We start from the raw sequence: 20802 nt of genomic DNA on the forward strand, positions 1-20802 counted from the left end.
GCTGTAGGTGAAGTGAGAACACAGTAAGTAATATATCAGTGTTCAGGATCTTCAGTACATAAATAATTTCTTAAGTGATAATTGCAGTAAGGATGATAAACTTAAAATTTGATTCTGCACATTTGAATTCCCACTAAAACTAACTTCCAACATGGTAAGAAGAGCCTCTGTAATTAATTTTCTCCATAAATTTTATCCTGTAATATATTTTTTATATTTAAAACAAATAATAATCTATTTCTTCCAATATTTCTTGGAAAATGTGTCTGTGCTTTTATTATTAACTTTATTCAATTATATATATATATTATTTTTATTTATTATTATCTTATTTTTAATTGCCTCATCTTGAAATTATATTTGCAGACTGGAAGTATTTGGGTAAAATTTTTCTTGAAGTACAGAATAAAAACTAGGATAACTACATTTCGATTGTATCCATTTTACAGAAGTCAGGTTGTTCAGTGTTCATGTATGCAACCGGCAGAACTCCAAGAGATTAACAGGATGATACCCTCTGCTCCCACCTTCCATCAAATAAGATTAAGGGCAGAGCTACAATCAGCTTATAGCAACAAGCTTATCATTAATGAAGATTTCTTATCAACTCAATTACACACAAATATTTTTAAAGAATAAAACACATTTTTCTACAACATTCTGATTTGGTAACCTTGTTTTCCACACAAGAGGATTCAATCTCCCCAGGTCACAATCGTACCCCCTCAAAACACAAAATCCCCAAATCAGTTAAATCTGAATATGAGTTGTGGGGCTTAGTTGATAAACATAGTTCTAATGTCTCCTGAAAATGCCCTTATGTCCTGAATTATCTTATAGACGAACTTTAAATGAACAAATCAAAAACTTACCCGAATCATCATGACTGAGCATCTGATGTTGTGAATTGTATCATAAACCTTCTTTGAAACATCCACAAATTGGTTATCATCAAACAGATGTACTGTATTCTTGCTTAAGCTCTCCAGTGCAATATTTACTTGACTAATGAACTCCGGAATCACTATTAAAAACAAACAGACAAAATAAAAAAACTCACAAGAGATAACAAAATTCAGTGAGGCCAAAAAGGATAAAACCTCTAATTTTTTTTTCTTTCTGGTGAGCTGCCAGTCACATTGATTACAATGCTATTTATAAAAGCATTATCATAGTAATGCAGTTGGTTATAAGCAGAGAACATTAGAGTGACAAAAATGCACTTGGCATGCATGTAAGCTGTCAGTAGTTAATACTGAAGAGCAAGAGAGCTTTAAAAAGGTGTAGGTGGCAATACTCCTAAAATCTTGCCACTATTTCAACAGCAATATCACCCAAGGACCTCACTCAAACTTGGAAGTACTGTTCACCTATTTCACAATCTGCTTTCAGTCTGAACCAAAACATAACTGCTTAAAGATCTTTAAAATAAAAAATATCAAGTGTCACTTGGACATACCACAGGAGCTGATCCTTGTTTTCTCGAATCAAATAGAAAATGTAAATTTTCAGTTAGTTGGCACTACTTTGCTTAACACATTGGTACCACTGCATCTCCCTTCACCCTTTAAACAAAAATCAAAGCAAAGGATACCAAACCCAGAGAATACAATGAGTAAAGAGAGAGCGCAGCCTGAAAAATCTATCATACACATATCCTCAAACAAGTATAGTTCATATTCATTTGCAACAAAACTTCAAGTACTTCTTCCTATCACTTAGAGGCTGGAGACACAGAAGAAACAGGAAGGAAAGAGATAGGCATTAACTTATGTAATATTCAATAGGAATAATATATACCTTGAGAAACAGAAGCATTTTTCAGGCTCTATGTTGGTTTCAACTAAGAGTATATTATGCTTTCCATCCCTTCTTTCACAACTACAAGCAAATCCAGGGGTAAAGTTGATTATAGATATAAGACCTCAGAAGCCTCCCTTTCAGAAGAAACAAGGTATCCATTCTTAAAACAGTTGCTTATCATCGGCATCATTTGCACACACAGACAGTACAAAAAGACAAAACTCAAATTCTAAAACATATAAATAACAATCTCCTAGTAAAGTATAATCATGTTCTGATATTTCACTTACGCTCTCAGAGGGTTATCAAGCAATTCTGATTATTTTGACATTTTTCCTGTATCTGACTTGATAATTTCCTCAAATCCATGACTCTAGCCTTGTTGGTTATAGAGTTCTGAAGCAGAGGACTACAAAAATATGTTTTCTTGGACCCATGACTTATTCACACCTCAATGCCATCAAAAGTTGTTTACATCATACATTCCTAAATGGGTTAGGCACCTCTCTGAAACATACTCCGCATTACATTGACTAGAACTGCATTAATAATGAGCATATTTCATATATTCTGGTTTATTATTCTAAGCAACCTAAAAAGAGGCAAAAAGGAAATACAGGATAAAAATAGTTTGAACTACATTTATTTCTTCAATTGTTCAGAACAAAAATGAAAATCTGAAAAATTGTAAGCAACCTTAAAAATTTCGAGTACCATAATCTTGAGAAGTAACACTTTTGTGATTTTAACATTTAAGTATTCTTTATAAGCGCTGCTCTGAAAGCAATGCCTCCTATATTATGTTGGCCCACAGTGTCACAGGTAGTTGCTGGTGGTACAGTAGAGGTTGAACATTCCTGACAGTATTGCCTTGCATTTTGTTGCTGTGTGACAGATGGCAGTAGAGGGGCAGTCAGACAGAACAGTGTCAGACATGGAAGCGTAGATGAAGCAAAGGTGTGGAAATGAATTCCTTCATGCAGGAAAAAAAAAAAAAATGGCACCCACTGACACTCACCACTTGTTAAACACTTATGGAGATTGAACAGTGAATATGAGCACAGCGAGGCAGTGGGTGGTGCAGTGGCAACAGTGACAGTGGTCACCTGCACTGGTACAGATTTTAACAAGCATGGCCAGCAGGCTCTTGTTCATGGCTGGCAAAAACACGTACCTAAAGGTGGTGACTATATTGGAAATAATGTTTTGTAGCTGAGAATTTTCTGTATTGAATAGCGTCATTGTGCTCTTTGAACCTTTTGTAGTTTCCATGGAAATAAATAGGAAGCACTGCTTTCAGAACAACATAAGAGCACATCATATATATTTTATTTAAGTTTTGCTACAATTTTTCTTTTTTCTCAACAAAAATTATGGGAAAATAATGGTAATCCTGCCTTTCCTAAGGTGGAAGACTTAGGAAGAAAGTGTTTCAAGAAATACTAGTATGGTTCATCAGCAACTCTGAATGTCCCCAAATTAACTTATAGACTTCATGACACTTGCATACTTCTTGAAATTGCACTTTTTTACTTTGCTAATTCTTCTCTTGTTTAAATAAACAATTATCTTGGCTTTTCTTGTGGTCCTTTCCTCCTAGACCTCTCTGAACCTTACCATCTCCAATAAAAAAATAACTAACTCAAACTCTTGATTCAGAAGCTAACACATCAGTATGCCATGATCACAAAAGGTAACCCGGAAAAGTAAATATTATTAATCAATTTATTCCCATGAGCAGCACTGTGCCTGCTATTTTTAGTAACAAAATCAGGAGAACTGGTTTTACAGAGAAAGGCTTCTATGTGTAGAAGAACCAGAAAAGGAAAGTCCACAGTATCCCCCCTCAGTGAGTAATAAGGGCAGACTAGTAACAACAGACAAGAAAAAGGCTGAGGTACACTAGTACTCCCAGGTCTTATTCAGCAGGGCTGCTCCTAATCCTTTCATCCCCTTGTTTGTGATCGTAATTGTAATGGAGGTCACACCAGTGGATAAGGGAAGAGTCACTAATGTCATCTATCTGGACTTCAGTAAGGCCTTTGACAGAGACATGGGTCTGCGGAGCCCATCCAGAGAAAGGACACCAAAATGATCCAAGGGATGGAATGCCTCCCCTATGAGGACAGGCTGCGAGCTGGGGCTGTTCAGCCTAGAGAAGAGAATGCTCTGGAGAGACCTGAGAGGAGCCTTTCAGTATCTAAAGGAGGGCTATAAGAAGGATGGGGACAGACTCGTTAGCAGGGTCTGTTATGATAGGACAAGAGGAGATGGCTTCAAACTAAAAATGAGGAAATTTAGATAGGATATAAGGAAGAAGTACTTTATTAGAAGGGTGGTGAAGCACTGAACACACTGTCCAGAGATGTGGTGGTATTCTCATCCCTGGCAACATTCATGATCAGGCTGGACCAGGCTCTGAGCAATGTGATCTAGCAGTAGGGTCCCTGTTCATTGCAGGGGTTGGACCACATGATCTTTAATGGTCCCTTTCCAATTCAAAAGATTCTATGATCCTATGAAAACATGAGCCATTCTACCAGCACCTTTTAACATACTTGTATTAAATTATTAAGATCACTTCATCAGCAACCAAGATATAGAATGAAGTATCGATATGGCTCAATATCGAAAAAGCAAGTCTCTATAGTTAAAAACATCAACATATATGCAGAGTTCATCTAAAAAATGCCTTAACAAAGTCAGTCTGTAACACACAGACATGAAATTTTCATAGCCCATAAAAAAAAATCCACTGATCCTTGACACTAATTCTATTTTCAAAATATACTTACAATATTATAGTTTCTATTAATAAGACCATATCTAATGATAAAAAATACTTTAGTTTTGTATAAAAAACAGTTACTACAGATCCAATTACCTAGCATCCTCCTAACATTTAATCACACTCTTGGCTCATTGGTTCCTTTCACAAAAGTACTTTTTTTCATTATGAGGAAAACTCAGGACAATAGAATAGCAGAAGGCAGAATCTTTAAAAAACTGTTTTATCTCTTTATAAATATTCCAAAAAACTGAGTTCACTATTTCACTAATCTCTTCCGAAACATCTCCTGAATTTTAAGAACCTAATCTAAAATCTACTTACACCACTGGGGGTCTTGCTTTGATTTCAGTAGATCTGAAAATACAGCAAGATGGATTTGGGTTTTTTATTGCTCCACATGTAACACGCTAATTTACATATCTTCTTAAATACAGGAATGACATGGCCCACCAAGTATATATGAAATTCCACTTATGTTCTAACAGTAAAAAGTTATTATTTCAATTTCAAAAAAAAAATACTGTTGATTATTCTGATTTTCCTAGGTAAAAGCTGTAAGGAGATATTGATTAAGAGAAATAAAAACCAAAAAAAAAACCTGATCCCTTTAAAACACACATTTCCAAACTACTAGTTTTTGGTGCTTTCTTTAATGTTTTAATGACAAGTATTAAAAAAATAAACTAAGTTTTTTTACTTATATACTTGAAATTTTTATATGTGCTCCAATATAGCTCAGGCAAGCCCAAAGATTGGTCACTGATGTTTTAATAGAGAGTAAATGATTAATTTTCAGCAGTCTCCTAATATCCCTATTTAAAGTAAGGTTATACAAAGAAAGGAATTACAGCATACATTTAAATCCTGACCACATTAAGTGCTATGAGTCAAGCAGCAAAGGCATAAGCATACCTTTCACATCTTAGGTTAATGTTCAAAAAAAAGGAACGTTATTAAAGTAAAAATTAAACAAAATGAAAAAGTAAATAAGCAAAGCAACAATTACCTTTCTAGCAAGAAAAAAAAAAAGTACAGTAGCATAATTTATAAATTTTTCTCTTTCTGCCTTTCAAATTTACTCAATGCCTGTCAACATAGCCTGAGCTCAAGTTTGATTAGGTTACTCTAGGTTTGATTAAAACTGAGAAAGTCACAAAGCAAAGAAACTTCAACTTTACCCTCATAAGGATACTTCTCAATATGATAATCAGGTATCCAGAAACCCTATGTTAATCTGAAAAAGTCTCCAGGCTGGTTCATTTTTATTAGTGAGAATGAAATGTACTACCAGTATTGAAAATTTTTGTTCTAAAGATGCCCTTCATCTTCAGCAAGAAGAGAAGGTGAGTACTGTGGCAGAATAATCACAAAGTTGTGGCAAGTGGTGTGTATCTTGAATTTTTTATTATCCCCCATAATCTGATCATCTACCATGAAAGTCACTTTGTTGTGTATAGACAATTTGCTCTCAGAAGATTTTAGTGGTTTCCCAATTGCAGGAATTCACCTAAATTCAAAGGCATAATGGACATCAGAAGTGTAAGTGAAGTATGGCCAAAAGGGTTAGAAGCAGCTACCACTGCAGTGTAGGATAATACAGCTATACAGAATGAATTTAAAAATCTAGCTACCTATGTAGTCTTTATTCAGTACTTCTTTATTTCATCTCACTCTTTGAGACCAAGTAATATTTCTCACAGCTTGTGATTTAAAAATAAGTATCTACAATTTCTTCTAGAGTGGTACCTAAGAATTTCAGCTTGTAAGAGAAGATCTGTATAGTCTAAACTCAATTTAAATGCTATGTATTGTAACTACACTTAATGTCATTTTAATCTACAGTTGTATGTGGAGAACTATTAAAATAAATAAATTATCAAATAAAATCCATCTGAGCTAATGCAGCTGCGCTGGCCAAGGCACATCATTTGAAATACATGGGCTTATTCTGACATAAGCTTGAGTTATAACACCCAAGCTTCACTATTTGAAATGGGATAAACTTTAATGAATGGTGAAGACACCTTTATTATGTGTGTTCAAGAATACATTAAAGTAATAATGGAATTACTCTATACAAAGATGATTCTGCACTCACAGCAAAGGGTTGAACTGAGTGACATTGTCTTTTGAGACTCCAGTCATCTATGGTTTTATTACAAACCAACACAATACAATGCTAATATGAATTAAATCAAGCTTTTTCTAAATTTTATTCTATAATTACACAGATAGTTTCAAGGCTACTAATATTTCTCTGACATAATGCCAAATTGGTGACATTTAACATGTTATTGTTAACAGTGAAAAAGACTTGCAGAGATATGTATACGCATATATAAAGAGAGCATGAAAGTTTTGTGAATGTGCTTTTCATACATCCCTTTTGCTTTTTCAAATATTGTTCACATTTCAAGTTTTTAACAAGCTTGTAGTTTACACACTGGAAAAGGTATGAATAACTTTTTCTGAACTTGTGAAGACATTAAATATTTAATCTATGCTCCCCTATCACTCTCAATCCTAGGCCAATATATTGGATAAAAGATCTCTGAATCACAACAAATACTGTCTCTCCCAGCCCAATTATTTAGAGCATGAAGAATAGAGAACAATGACTGTAGTGTTCACACTACAGTTTTTGCATGCTAAAAGTGTACTGAATCAAGAATTACTCAAAACAGAAGTCTGCTGCACAGAAGCTGTATAATAAAGTGTGATATAGCTAGTACTTCTATTTAACCCAGAGATAAGCACACTAGAAGTACATCTTTAAAATAGAGCTCCCAAAAATGAAAAAAAGGAGGCAGACAGCATATGAGATCACCCCCTTTGGTGTTCTGTAGAAAGGGGCAAAAAAGCATGAAAATATCATAGTGAAAATGGGAAGACAGGGAAGCCACCAGTTCCTACTCCGTGTTCCCTGCCAAAGACTTCTTGATCACCTTAATGACCAACACCATTAAGAACTAGTCACCACTCTCATGGTATTACATGCTTACAGCTACCAAGGGCTAGATTTTTTAGGAACAGAATTTTTGAATATAAAAGTGAAATGATCAAAAATAAGTGAGAACCAATCACTGGCAATGTGAATTACCAATGAATGTCTATCCACAAAATCCCGGTTTGAAGTAGGAAAATGTTGTAATTTATCCCTCTTTTAAACAAATACATAACAGTGATGCTATTTCCTATCTGGAAAACATAAGCACAAGGACAATTAAATGGTTTAGACATACAAGCAGTCATTATTACTCTGTAACAGAGCAAACTCTATGCTAGTATACTATGCTTCATAGAGCTAAGCCACAAGACCCAGGAAAAGAAGAAAACACAGCTGTCTGAAGCTTCTAAAATGCTAGCAGAACTTCAACAAAACTTTTCCAAGTCCAAAACTGACTTTCTAAGATAATATGACAAGAAATGATTGTGTCACTCATCAACAGACAAGGGAAGAGCCACTGATGTCATCTACCATGACCTCAGCAAGACTTGACAAACCCTTCTCTCCAAATTGAAAAGATAAGGGTTTGATGGACCAACTGCTCAATGGATAAAAGAACTGGCTTGCAGGATCAAGTCCAGAGAGTGGTGGTCAATGGCTCAATGTCTGGATGGAGATCAGTTATGAGCGGTATCAGTGCTGGGACCAATACTCTTTAATATCTTCACCAGTGATACTGACATTGAGGTGCACCCTCAGCAAGTTTGTTGATGACACCAAGCTGTGGGGTGCAGTCAACACACCAGACGGATGGGATGACATTCAGAGGTTCACCTGGACTAGCTCGAGCAGTGGACCCAGGTGAACCTCATGAGGTACAGTAAATCCACGTGCAATACCTTGCACCTGGGTCGAGGCAAACCTCACTACCAATACAAAACTGGGGAATTGAAGGATTGAGAACAGCCCTGCTGAAAAGGACCTAGGAGTACTAGTGAACAGAAAGCTGGACATGAGCCAACAGCGTTCCCTCGCAATCCAGAAAGCCAACCATACCCTGGACTGTATCAAAAGAAGCATGGTCAGTGGGGCAAGGGAGGTGATCCTGCCCTTCTACTACTGTGCACTGGTGAGTCCTCACCAGCACCGCGCCCAGATGTGGAGTCCTCAGTACAGGAGAGACATAAAGCAGTTGGAGCACAGCTAAAAGAGGGCCACAAAAACAGTGCATGGAAATGGAACACCTCTCCTATGAGAACAGGCAGAAAGAGCTGGGGCTGTTCAGCCTGGAGAAGAGAAGGCTGCAAGGTGACTTGAGAGCAGCCTTTCATTATCTGAAGGGGAGCTACAGGAAAGAAGGGAACAGACTTTGTAGCAGGGTCTGTGGCAATAAAACAAGGGGAAATGGCTTCAAGCTTAAAGAAGGTAGACTTACGTTTGGACATAAGAAAAAAGTCTTTCACAATGAGAGTGGTGAGACATAGGAGCAGGTTGCCTAGAGATGTGGTTGATGCCCCATCCCTGGAGACTTTCAAACTGAAGTTGGATCAAGCCCCAGACAACCTGATCTTGCTGTGCACGTCCCTGTTCATTACAAGGGAGTTGACTACATGACCTTTAAAGGCTCCTTCCAACTCTAGGGATTCTATGATCCTATGAAATTATTTGTTTTATAATCTGCTAATAGAGAAATTCTAAAAAAGTAGTAAGTCAGTGTGCTAAATCTGAATTGAAAACAATTTTAGACAATATATTTTCTAAATTCCAAGTGATTATCTTAATCCTATTCAATTCTCTATAGTACAATTTCTCTCCTGACTTATTTCCTATATGAATACACATGCATATGGAAATTAGGAAAAGTGAAAAAAAAAAATCACAAAAATATCATGCATATATGGACAGTCCAATTTGAAGAGATCATAAAATGAGACACTGACAAACCTTAATACTTGTTAAAAAATAAAATATATTTTAGAAGTTTGAGGTTAGGGGGACTAGGCAGGAAATATCAATGAATCCCCAAAAAGTTCCTGAACCAAAGTTCCTGAGGAAATAATAGAGATAGGCTACGCTGGATGAGTATGGATAACTCCTTGTGCCTTTCAAATCTGTTAGCCTGTGCCCCTTCCCCTATTCAACCTCTTTTTACTGTTCTTGTACAGCCTGGCAGTTACATGAAGCACTGCAGCTCACATTTAAGGCAATGCCTGCCCACAATGAAACCCCACAGTTCTATGCTTTAGCTAGTGACTTCAGGGGCTCTTCATGCCCCCACTGCACAGATGTCCAAATAAAACATGGGCAGAGGCTTCATTCTGAGGAAGAAACGGATTTCCTGAAGTATTAGCAGTAGGTCAAAGCATCTAGAAGAGCAGAAAAATACTCTGTGATGATACAGATAATCTACCTTTCCAAAAGCTCTCTACCTACTTCATTTTGCTTGCCACACTCATGGACAGGCTGATCATGAGATCTCAGATGAAGATGACATTTACCCCCAGGACATACTAGTGACAAACTTCAGAATTTAATTTGTTTTCCATTCCTTAGGAGACAGTCCAGTTCTTGTGGATCTGATCAGCTCCTTATCACTGCAAGGCATCCAGATGCTACAAAACACCCACTCCTCCAAAATTCAGTTCACAGTATACAACAGCATGACCTCCTTTAATCTAACTGAAGTCACAGGGCTTATTTTTCAGGTGTCTGCCCTAAACAGAATGTCCTGTTGTACACCGAAGCCAAAACTAGTGAATAAGTCTGTAAGTCTTATTAAGTCTATAAGTATACATATATATATACACATATATATACACAAACACATACATATGAACCCTATATCTGTATGCATAATTCCTAAGCTTATTTCATGGGACACATAGAGGTTTCTGTTTAACTTCAATTCAATCCAATTATGAACTACCATGAAATCTCTACGCACACGTCCTTGCCTTGAAGCTAGTCGTCATGAAGCAGCAGATTGGTGAGCTGAAACACAAGAAAACGGGTTTTTTTGCTACACTAGTTTTGAGCTGGTTCAGTGCTCTCGTTCAACATGCTACCAGGCAGGAAAGGCAAAAAGCTAGCTTGATAGTCTACTGCCTACCAAGGCAGTAGGAAAAGGCACATGAAGGTATCAGGCATAACTGCTATCCACAAAAGCTGCACTGTTTGAAATGACTGTGAATTAAAGCCTCTATTTCTATGACTACAACCGTTACCATTGATTTCCAACGAAGTTTTCCCTCACTGGCTTTGTTACATTCAAGGTCCAGGTTCTGCCAGCGGGGAGCCTACTAACAAGTGAGGCAAATTTGAAAGGCTGAACAAATACTGCCAAACTGCGATTGTTCAAATGTACCAAGTAGTACAGATCACTAAGAGAAAATAAGAAATACTATGGGGGAGTCCCTTTATTATATTTTAGAAAAGTTATCTTAACAGAAAACAGTCTTTCCTTAACTTAGGAGGGGAAAAGAAATCTCAATGTTTTAAATGTCAGTGGAACTTTCAGTAAATAAGCATGATACTACATATTGCTTAAGCCATGGACTGACATTAAGAAAACAACCAATTCTGAAACTGCCACACTTCTAGGCATACTATAACATGCTGTATACATGTATAACATGTATAATTTAAATTAAAGGTTTAATATAATAATCTGTATTGACTTTGAAATCATTAGAAAACACTTAAAGGGGAGCATATAAAGATATATATATTAAGGTAAGTAGGATTATTTTTGTCTTAAAAAGGATGACATTTTAAGAGGTCACTTGGAAGATATGTAAAAATTTAAAAGCATTCAAAAAGAATTACCTTCTTGACCTAAAACAGAACTTGTATTTAAGCAAACAGAGCTGAAGAAATACATTAAGGTCTCTGCTATGCATCCACTCAACAACAAAAGCTGATCTGGTTAGGAGTACTGGAAAAAAGACAGAATTCACACAGTGAATTCACCACTACACTAGGACACATGAATCTGAGAAACAGACAACCTGGAATATGTAATATATTCCCAAGTTTTGCTTGAAGTTTTACACATTAGTACTGTTATAAATAAAGAGTAGATTTGCTCACATACTTGCTTACAAATTCTGAGATTACAAAGATTTATATATGCTGAGACTGACAATCAGCTCATTCTATGATTACTGCCACATCCAGGAAACAATGGCTGGCATTACCCTGGCCTCCAATGCCCTGAACTTGTATCTCTTTATGCATCTTCTCTTCAGAAGATTCCCCACAGCATTCGGGCCCTGCCCAGTAAAAAGGAATTCCCCGAAACAAAACAGCCTGTTCCTGGGTTATGGTGGATTTGTTCTGAATGATAACTACTGTAACATTCCACTCGCATTCCCTGTGACTGCTGTATAAACTCCATGATTTTAAACAAAGAAAAAAGCTGTGCAGAATTATTATTTCACCTTTTAACTGATAGTGTACAATTTTTAAGTCTTCAAAGACTAGCATCATTTATTTTCTTGAGTACAACAGTAATGCTTCCCGTACAACTTTATCTTTCTATTAAACTGCATAAACACAGTATGCACACATCCACACTCCCATATACATGGAAGACAAGAGAAATAAAAAGAGATTTGAGATGTAGTACAATCTCTTATTGCTTTTAACTAGAAAAAAAGAAATCTATTCTAAAGCAGTAGAAAGAGAATTAGCAGTCTACAATAAGGAGAATAATCTGCAGGGATGCAAAGAACTCTGACTAATCTGTTTCCTGCACTTGTTCCCATTATCAGTATGACAGGAGACTGCTCTCACTAGTTTTTTTCTACTTTTGTCATAGTAAAGCAGACTCTGATTTTTAATACCTGGGATCTAATTTCTTTTCCAATTAAAAGCTGTTATAGTGGGTCAGATGTGGAAAGTTACTGTTTTTATTTCAACAGTAAGGAAGATGGTTAATTGAATTTAAGCACACAGAAGTATAGGGGAAGTCTAGCTTGAACAATAAAATCAATGAACAAACACTAAATATCTGTCACTAAATCTCTCTAAGTATCTCTCAGCTCAGCTTAATTTAAAATCACAGGAAAGCAACAGTCTTTTTAAATACAAAGTTGTATTCTCTTCCTTAATCTTTCCCAAACAGTCTATGTTTTGTTATGTGAATTATTTGGAAAAATATTAACAAAAAGAATTTATAAAATAAAATGAACTGACAATTGCTTTTATAATCACAGTTTTGGAAAATACAGTGATTAATCAGGGAAAAACAATTAAAATGGATCTTCAGGTAATAGTAAATCTCAAGAATGTGTATGAGGCAACGTTATATTCACCAACATGAATGGATACATGGAAATTCATCCTGGAAAAGAGATTCTGTGAAGAAGTTAGTATTGTGAAGATTATTTACGAATGACAGATATATTAATTTTTCAAAGACCCAAGAGAAACACACAATGGGATTTCACCTTGCATGGTTGGGAGGAAAAAAAAAATATGGGTTAGGGGGTATGGAAATATGCATGCAGAGATTCATACTGAAGTTACATGGGTAACATTTGGATAGCTCTAACTCTACGATGTCTGAATTCCTTAGCTTATGGAATGTGGATGTCTTGAATCTGCAGCAATACTTCGCAAATGATACTGTAAGGGTAACAGCAAATTTAAGAAACTAGAGAAGAAATAACTGAACACAGGGCAAAGGGTCAAGGCTTCCCATAGCTTAAAAGCTGAAAGTGGTGGGAAAGAAATCCAAATGAAAGGCAGCTGCTCTGAGCAGCAGGTAGGTAAGCATGCGGTGTCTCAAAAGATCAGCAGGGGCAATGACTGCTATTCACAGGTACTTTCACGTTCACATACCTTGAAGATATTTAAGTATGATAAGGTGTTGGCATCCTTCATTCCCTTAATGCTCCTCATACAGATCATTGGACAACAACACATCTCTGCTAGCATATAAAGTAAGATTCATGTAGTTTTAAATTATAACTGTTGCTAACTCAGACACATTTATAAAGAGAGAAAGCCAGTACTAGTGTTACTCCAACCAATTAAATCTTTTTCGAACTCTAACAGCCTCCAAACAGATAAATGCAAAGATGGGAAAGGGAGCAGGCCCTTACATTAGACTCAAAAAGAAAAGGATGGGACATGCTGCCTTCTGTGTACTGCCTTTGCTCAACTCTCCCCAAAATGTCTCAAGATGCTGAGCTGCTATGGTGCATAAAAACTGTGCAGAACAGGATTTAGCATTTGATACCTCACTCAGATATAATGTAACACAGTGATAATATGTCTTTTGCAATAGTTCCCTACCATTCCACAAAATAGTGATAGAGAATGAAATGGTTCAGAAAAGGCTCTTAATGACAGAAATAAAAACAAAGACCTGAAGAGGACCAAAAAGCAGAGAACCATCTAATTTTTTGTACCTGACTTTTCACTCTGTATTGAGCAGTGTTAATGGAATGGAAGTTTTGGTAATAGAAAGGAGTCATTTTCTTCAGAACAGAACAGCTTTTGTCACTTACACCACAGAGACAAAGAAATTCCAGATATACTTTTATCTTGTTGTAAGTCTGCAGATATAATTTAAACTGAATTGCATTATTTTGGAAAAACAAACAAAACAAACAAACTATATCTGATGTGCACATCAGTCTTCTCTAGACTGAAATCCGTTAAACTTCTCATCAACTCAAAAGTGTCAGGATTTTTGCTGAAGAACCATGCATCTCAAGGTTGTTAATTATTGCATTCAAGGAGCACATCACTTTCAGCAGCTGCATGGTTGATTACACCAACCAATCTAATGCTGACTGATGACTTTGCCTAATTTTCTCCATCTCACTGTATTTTCTCTAGGATGTAACTAGTGACACTTTCCAAGCTCTACTTTACAGCAGTGAACCAGGCACTTCTGTTCACAAATATCTCTAAACTGCAAGCGTAAGAAAGAAAAATAGGAAGAAATGATCTAATCCTGCCTCACTACCACAAGGACCCTGTGTGTCTAAAGTGAGTAAGATGTTACTTAAGCATGTAACAGATCAAAGACTGGCACATATGCTTTCGGTAAAACAATAAACCAAATATGCAGTGTTTTGACTAGGGGTTCATAGCATTATCTTTCACTTCCTATTTCAGTTTGATTTGCAAAATAGGTCTGTCAATGCAATCCTGCTGCCCTGTAGTTTTCTACAAGCAAACGAGGGGGGAGGAGGGGGAGGAAGGCAGAAGTTTTATTTTAAGGGGAACAAGTCCAGGTCACAAATTTGCAAAGAAACCCTTACTCTGTACCCTAGCATTAGCCCTCAATATTTTTCACTATCCAGTCACTTTTCTTTGCAGGTTCTAAAACCTGCAAGGTCACTATTTTTTTTAATATATATTTCAGGAAGAAAAAGAAACACACTGTTGATTTTCTCAAGTGTGCAAAATCATACTTTATGCAATTCATAAAGATAAAATACAAAAATACTAAAAGCCAAGCCTTCTACCCAAAAATCTGATTTTTATATCTACCTTTATTTCATACAACTCATATCATTTTGAGACACTGCAGTGGCAAAAATTGTAAAACACTGGTTTAATAAATAATGTTTTAAGAGTAGAGACTGTATTTTACCAGACTTCTCAATAGTAAATTTGTCTACACAGAAGCTTTAAAAAGTAAATGTATACCCTCTAGAGTACCAAACTTAACAGGCCCTTGAGCCAGATATATACCTTCAACAGTAGACTACATGCACCACTCAGTTACTGGAAAAAAAAAAAGAATCATAGAAATCTCAGAATTATAGGATCATCAAGATTGGAAAAGACTTCCAAGATCATCCATTCCAACTGTCCAGCTATTACCAGTATATCCCCACTAAACCACGTCCCTCAGTATAACATCTAAATGTTTCTTGAAAACCTCAGGGACAGTGATTCCACCACCTCCCTGGGCAGCTCATTCCAATGCCTACCCAATCCTTCAGAGAAGAAATTTTTCTAAACATCCAACCTGAATCTCCCCCTGGCACAACTTGAAGCCAGACCAACTTGTGCGCAGTAACTAAAAGTATTTCTGCTCAACTCTACTAGGAGGATAAAACTTAGAAAGACACATGAAGGTGCACATGAACCCAAATGGAATCACTGACGACCTCTATGACTCTCCTGGAAATCAGAAAACAAGACTGCCACATTTGTTTGCCTTGGGCACTAGGAAATATCTACCTGTAAAATCATCAAATCTTTTACATATGAATTATTACTTCTCAATGGTGATTGAGATGATTTTGTATCTATAAGGTAAACTTAAAGAATAAAGGAAGGAAAAAGTTATTGTTTTAGTGGGCCACAACACATAGCTATTTGTATTGGAGTTAAATGAAACAATCCTACCATAAAAGTTAGGAAGAGACAGCTGTTTTCTGAGTGTTGATAAAGAGTTTTGTGTGAGATTAGATTTAAAAAAAAATTTAACGAATCATGAAATGTATGCATTACATTATAAACCATGTAAAAATGCAAGGAAAAGTATATATTATCCTTCCAATATTTTACACAAGTTTTTAAGTAGTAAAACAGCACTGTTAACCAACTGTATTAATTCAGTCAAAATACAGTGGTTCCATAATTCATATAGTTTCTTTTCCTCATTGTAAGATGCTTTATTTTGCAATAAATTCAGCCTCCAAACAAAATCTAATCACACTTGGACAGTTTGTACAAGGAGTTCTTCCTGCACTGCAATGATAGTGTGAAATACATTGTAAAGTCAGAATGTAAGGCTGCAGTTTTAGAAACTGAGCACATGCAGCTGCTGGGCCACTTTACCAACATTCTAATCCTGCTGACAACAACTTGGCCAACAAAATACTAACAGCAGACAACAATCTAAATGTTTTATTTTGAAATGTTGCTATTTATTTTCGTACTGAACTAGAAATAGTGTCTTTTTAGAAATCTGGTTCCCTTGGGTATATATTAGCATCTTCCAAAACCTGAAAATAATTGAATGAGCCAAAAGGGATACTCTTACACAAAATTCCCAACTTTCTTTGGCACAAAGAAAAACATTACAAAATACAGCAACAAACATAAGAAATGAACTGTATATTTACCACAGAATCGGATTCTTTGTTTTTCAGATATATGTTAGTAAGTAACAGAAACACAAAAAACTGCCTTTGCCAAAACACACTCAGGGAAAAAAGGTCACTATTTTTAGTACAATGTCTATTATAACAGAATAACTGCAATAATTTCATCAAGAATAATTACACTTCATGGAAGACTGATGACATTTAAAAGGCAAACACAAGTAAAATACAACTCATTAAACACTAAAACCTGAAGCTCTTAATTACAGTAAAATACCAATGCCTTATGGTCAACTGCAAGACTTTTTTTTATTTTTATTTTTTTTTCCAAATATTGCCAGACAAATATTGTGTCTAAACTTGGAATTAAAAGCAAGTCTCAAAATGATTCAGAAAAAATCTGCTTCATGACAAACTGTGCATCTAATTCCTGTCTTCAGCACCTTACTGTACTGTGCACTGGTACTCAGCCTATTTTTTTTGGTCTATCTTAATAATGAATGCTGGTAAAATTTAGCAAACAGAACTGAGACAGGGCTTTTGAGACATAACCCAGCAGAGCTGCATCAATCATTCCACTGATTTTAGTGCATTTGCAATAAGGTCTTAAATGCTGAATCTGTAGCACCAGCAGCTACACAAAAACTTTCATTATTAAAACATGGTATTACTAGAATTGTTTTAAACAAAAATTGTTGAAGGTATGTTGGTATATGTAGCAAGCTTAGTATGTTACAGCAAGTAACCACTTGAAAGTCAGAATCCTATTAGTTGCAGAAATTGAAATTTCACCGGGTAGCCTGTTTGTGCTCAAGATTTAAAAAACAAACAAACAAACAAAAAACCTCAGGTAGTTCTGCCTAGATTGTTACCATGTGTGTTAAATACCAAACCAATTGAAGAACATGACAGATCTGCCTCTGGCTCAAAGCAAGGTTAAAACTGAACTCAGTGCCAGTTGTGCTGGACTTTGTCCAATAAATTTTGACTAGAACCCCTCTGAGCAATATTTCAAAAAGATTTCACACACATTTGGACAGAACCAGACTGTTCCCTTTGTGTTAAACTGATTTAGTTGTATTTACTGCAAGCACTGGGAATATTTTACATTTTGTTTGTATATTTAATACAGATAAAACCAAATGGGAAAATTATTTTGAGAATTTTCAAGCAGGATTTTAAGATATCTAGAAGCCCAAAAGATCAGGAATAGATAACAGAATAAGCAGATGATCTGATACACTAAAGCCACGAATCGCACAGAACTGATGTTAATAATGAAATAGAGCATTTTCAACAGTCATTGAAATGACTCAAAAGTCACTGAAGTGACTCAGCAGCCATTGCTTTCTTAGTTCTAAATGAAAATGAAAAATATGAAAGCTCTCACCAGTTCTGTACAGAAAAGCAGTAGCATGGGCTACCATATACAACAAAGGATGACAAAATGGTCAAATATTGAACTAAGAATTCCACTTGTACTTGTTCAACATGCCCGATATCTCAATTCTTAATTGAGAGGCAGAAAAGAATTAGAAGCAAGAAACTAAGTAAGACACCTGCACTCAGGATAATCATGGTACCTGCACCTTGCTGTACATGTGTTGTCCCAGAATAGAAACCCTGCCTTGATGAATCAGCTACCAATGACATTAAGAAAAAAACTCTTCAGTATTTTCCTGAAACTTCTTAATCAACTACCATCTAATTAAATAATGAACATTCACAGGTATCAATACTAATGCTATAATTGGCAAGAAGAAATTAGGAAAGGAAGCTCTGTAACAAAAAAAAAAATGGTAAAAGAACAATGAAAATGATTACTTGTAATATGTACTGATGTTATGTGTATACAGTCACAGTGAAATTGCAAATGACTGCTGAAAGATAAGGAAGCAAATGTCAGATTTCCTGCTACTTTCAGTTCTACCTACAAAGTACAGGAAGGATGAGAAACTTTCAAAAAGTTTTTTTTATCCTTTACTTGTGGTTTAGAGTTACATACACTGACTACAAGAATACTTCTTTCTAACATACAATGCAGGTAGAGCAACTTTTACTACAAGATTCAGGAGAGCATACTTTAAAATTCAGATATGTCAGTTAGCACACCCACTCATGAACAGTGGCTAGAAATATACTACATTGAGTAAAACTAACACTGCTCCTGACTGTCGGGATATAATTCTCTAAGTGTTCTTACTGTACAAGTACATACTTAACCTTATTTGTCTCATGAAATAATGCATACAGGTGAAAAAATGAGTAAATACAAGATGATTTTATGCTATTCAGAAGAAATACGGTACATTGCTGAAAACCTTATGACCAGCTCTCTCTCTCTCAAAAAAAAAAAAAAAACATAGTTTTCAAGCACTGGAGAGCAAATACTCTACAACAGAGTGCCACTAGGCTTTAAAGGTTTATCTGTGTATCCATAAATGAATCCAATTAAATCATACAAATTGATTGCATCCATTTGCAGTGTTTCTATGTTTCAGCTCCCTTCTGCACAGGGTACTTCATGTAAGATACCCACATTAGCATTTTGGAGACTTGCAGATTGAAAATGAAGTATTTACATGTAACCTTTCTAACTTAAAACAAAACAACAGCAACAACAAAACTATCTTCTAAAATAAGGACACTGCATAATTTTAACAGTAAGCAAAACAATAATTAAGAGAAGGAATGCTTTTCTGGGAATCTGAGATTGCTACCACACAGTATATAAATGCACCCTTTAAAAACATTTCATTACCCAGAAAACGAGACCCTTAAACAACTGTACTTAAGTATCTCCCTAAAATAAATAAATAAGTACATAAATAAGAACACATTCTTTGCATCAACATTTAGAAGAAGGAAAGTCTCCTGTGCTATAAAGCTGGTTCTGGGCCACACAATATTGAAGGCAGGTTGGCTTTTACCCACGCAGTATCAGCCATCCCCAGACTCATCCAGTTATCGTCCCTCTCACTGCATTTAACAACTGAGCGGTCATGAAAAGCAACTGACAGACATTTGTTATCCAAGTGGCAGCGACTAAATGAGAATAGGGATTCCAGTGGTCCACTCAGCATACTCAGTAGTTAACTTTCACGGCTAATTTAAGCTAACAGGGCTCTGTTTGGCAAACTGATAGAGAAAGGAGAACGCAACCAGCCAGCTGCTCTGACTGTATCTAATTTCTCAGTTGCCTTCTTCCATATTGCAAAGTCCTTTCCCACAATATGTGGAAGTAACACAGAAAAGATAATAAAAGCTAACGCAGATTTCTGTCACTTGTTTCAGATACCACATTCATGCCATGTAAGAATAAAGTACTTAGAAAAACACCAACAGTTTGATTCAAGAAACACTGATTTGCAAATTAAGCTCAGAAAAAAAAAAAGTTATGAATTTGCTTCAGATAAAAAGAACAAGCTCTTGAAAGATTGATGGCTTCTTCTAAGGATCTTTGTTGCTTCGCAGGTGAGCCAAACTGCTCATCACCTAACCTAGCTGTTAAGCTCTAGCTATTCCTTACAAGAAGCATGACTGCTGCTTCATATTGCTTTGGAATAGTACCAGAAAGTTTCAATCATGAATACTTTGCAACAATCCCCAAGGTACACTCCTCCTAATCTTCCAACTAAAGCTGTCTACCTTTTAATTTTCAGTTCTTGACAGCAGCCTTAACAGAGTAGGAGTTACGGATACTTGTGTATTTCTGCATAAACTACATGCAAATCCACAAAAAGTGATGGGTATATTATTTGACTATCTGCTATATAGTTTCATGTTAAGAGTATTTCTGAAACAATTCACTAGACCATCCATCTGCAGTTGTTCAACAGTGCTGGGTAAAACTGAGGAGACCCACTCTCACCAACTGCAAGCCAAAACAAAGTTCACAGTAGATCAGACTTAGTATAGTATAGGCAGTGGTGGAATTTGGATAGAGTAAATAATCTGTTCCCTACAAAGAAACCCTCTTTATCGAGAAAAACAGAAAGACTTGGGTTGGAAGGGACCTTAAAGGAAATCCAATTCCAGTTCCTTTTTGATGAGGAGGGTTGCCAGCCACTAGATCAGGCTTGCCCAGGGCTCTATACAATCTGGTCTTCAATGCCTCCAGAGATGAGGCATCCACAACTTCTTTGGGCAGCCTGTGCCAATGCCTCACCAGTGTCCGAGTAAAA

The sequence above is a fragment of the Meleagris gallopavo genome, chromosome 8, assembly GCF_000146605.3.
Source record: "Meleagris gallopavo isolate NT-WF06-2002-E0010 breed Aviagen turkey brand Nicholas breeding stock chromosome 8, Turkey_5.1, whole genome shotgun sequence".
Lineage (NCBI taxonomy): Eukaryota > Metazoa > Chordata > Aves > Galliformes > Phasianidae > Meleagris > Meleagris gallopavo.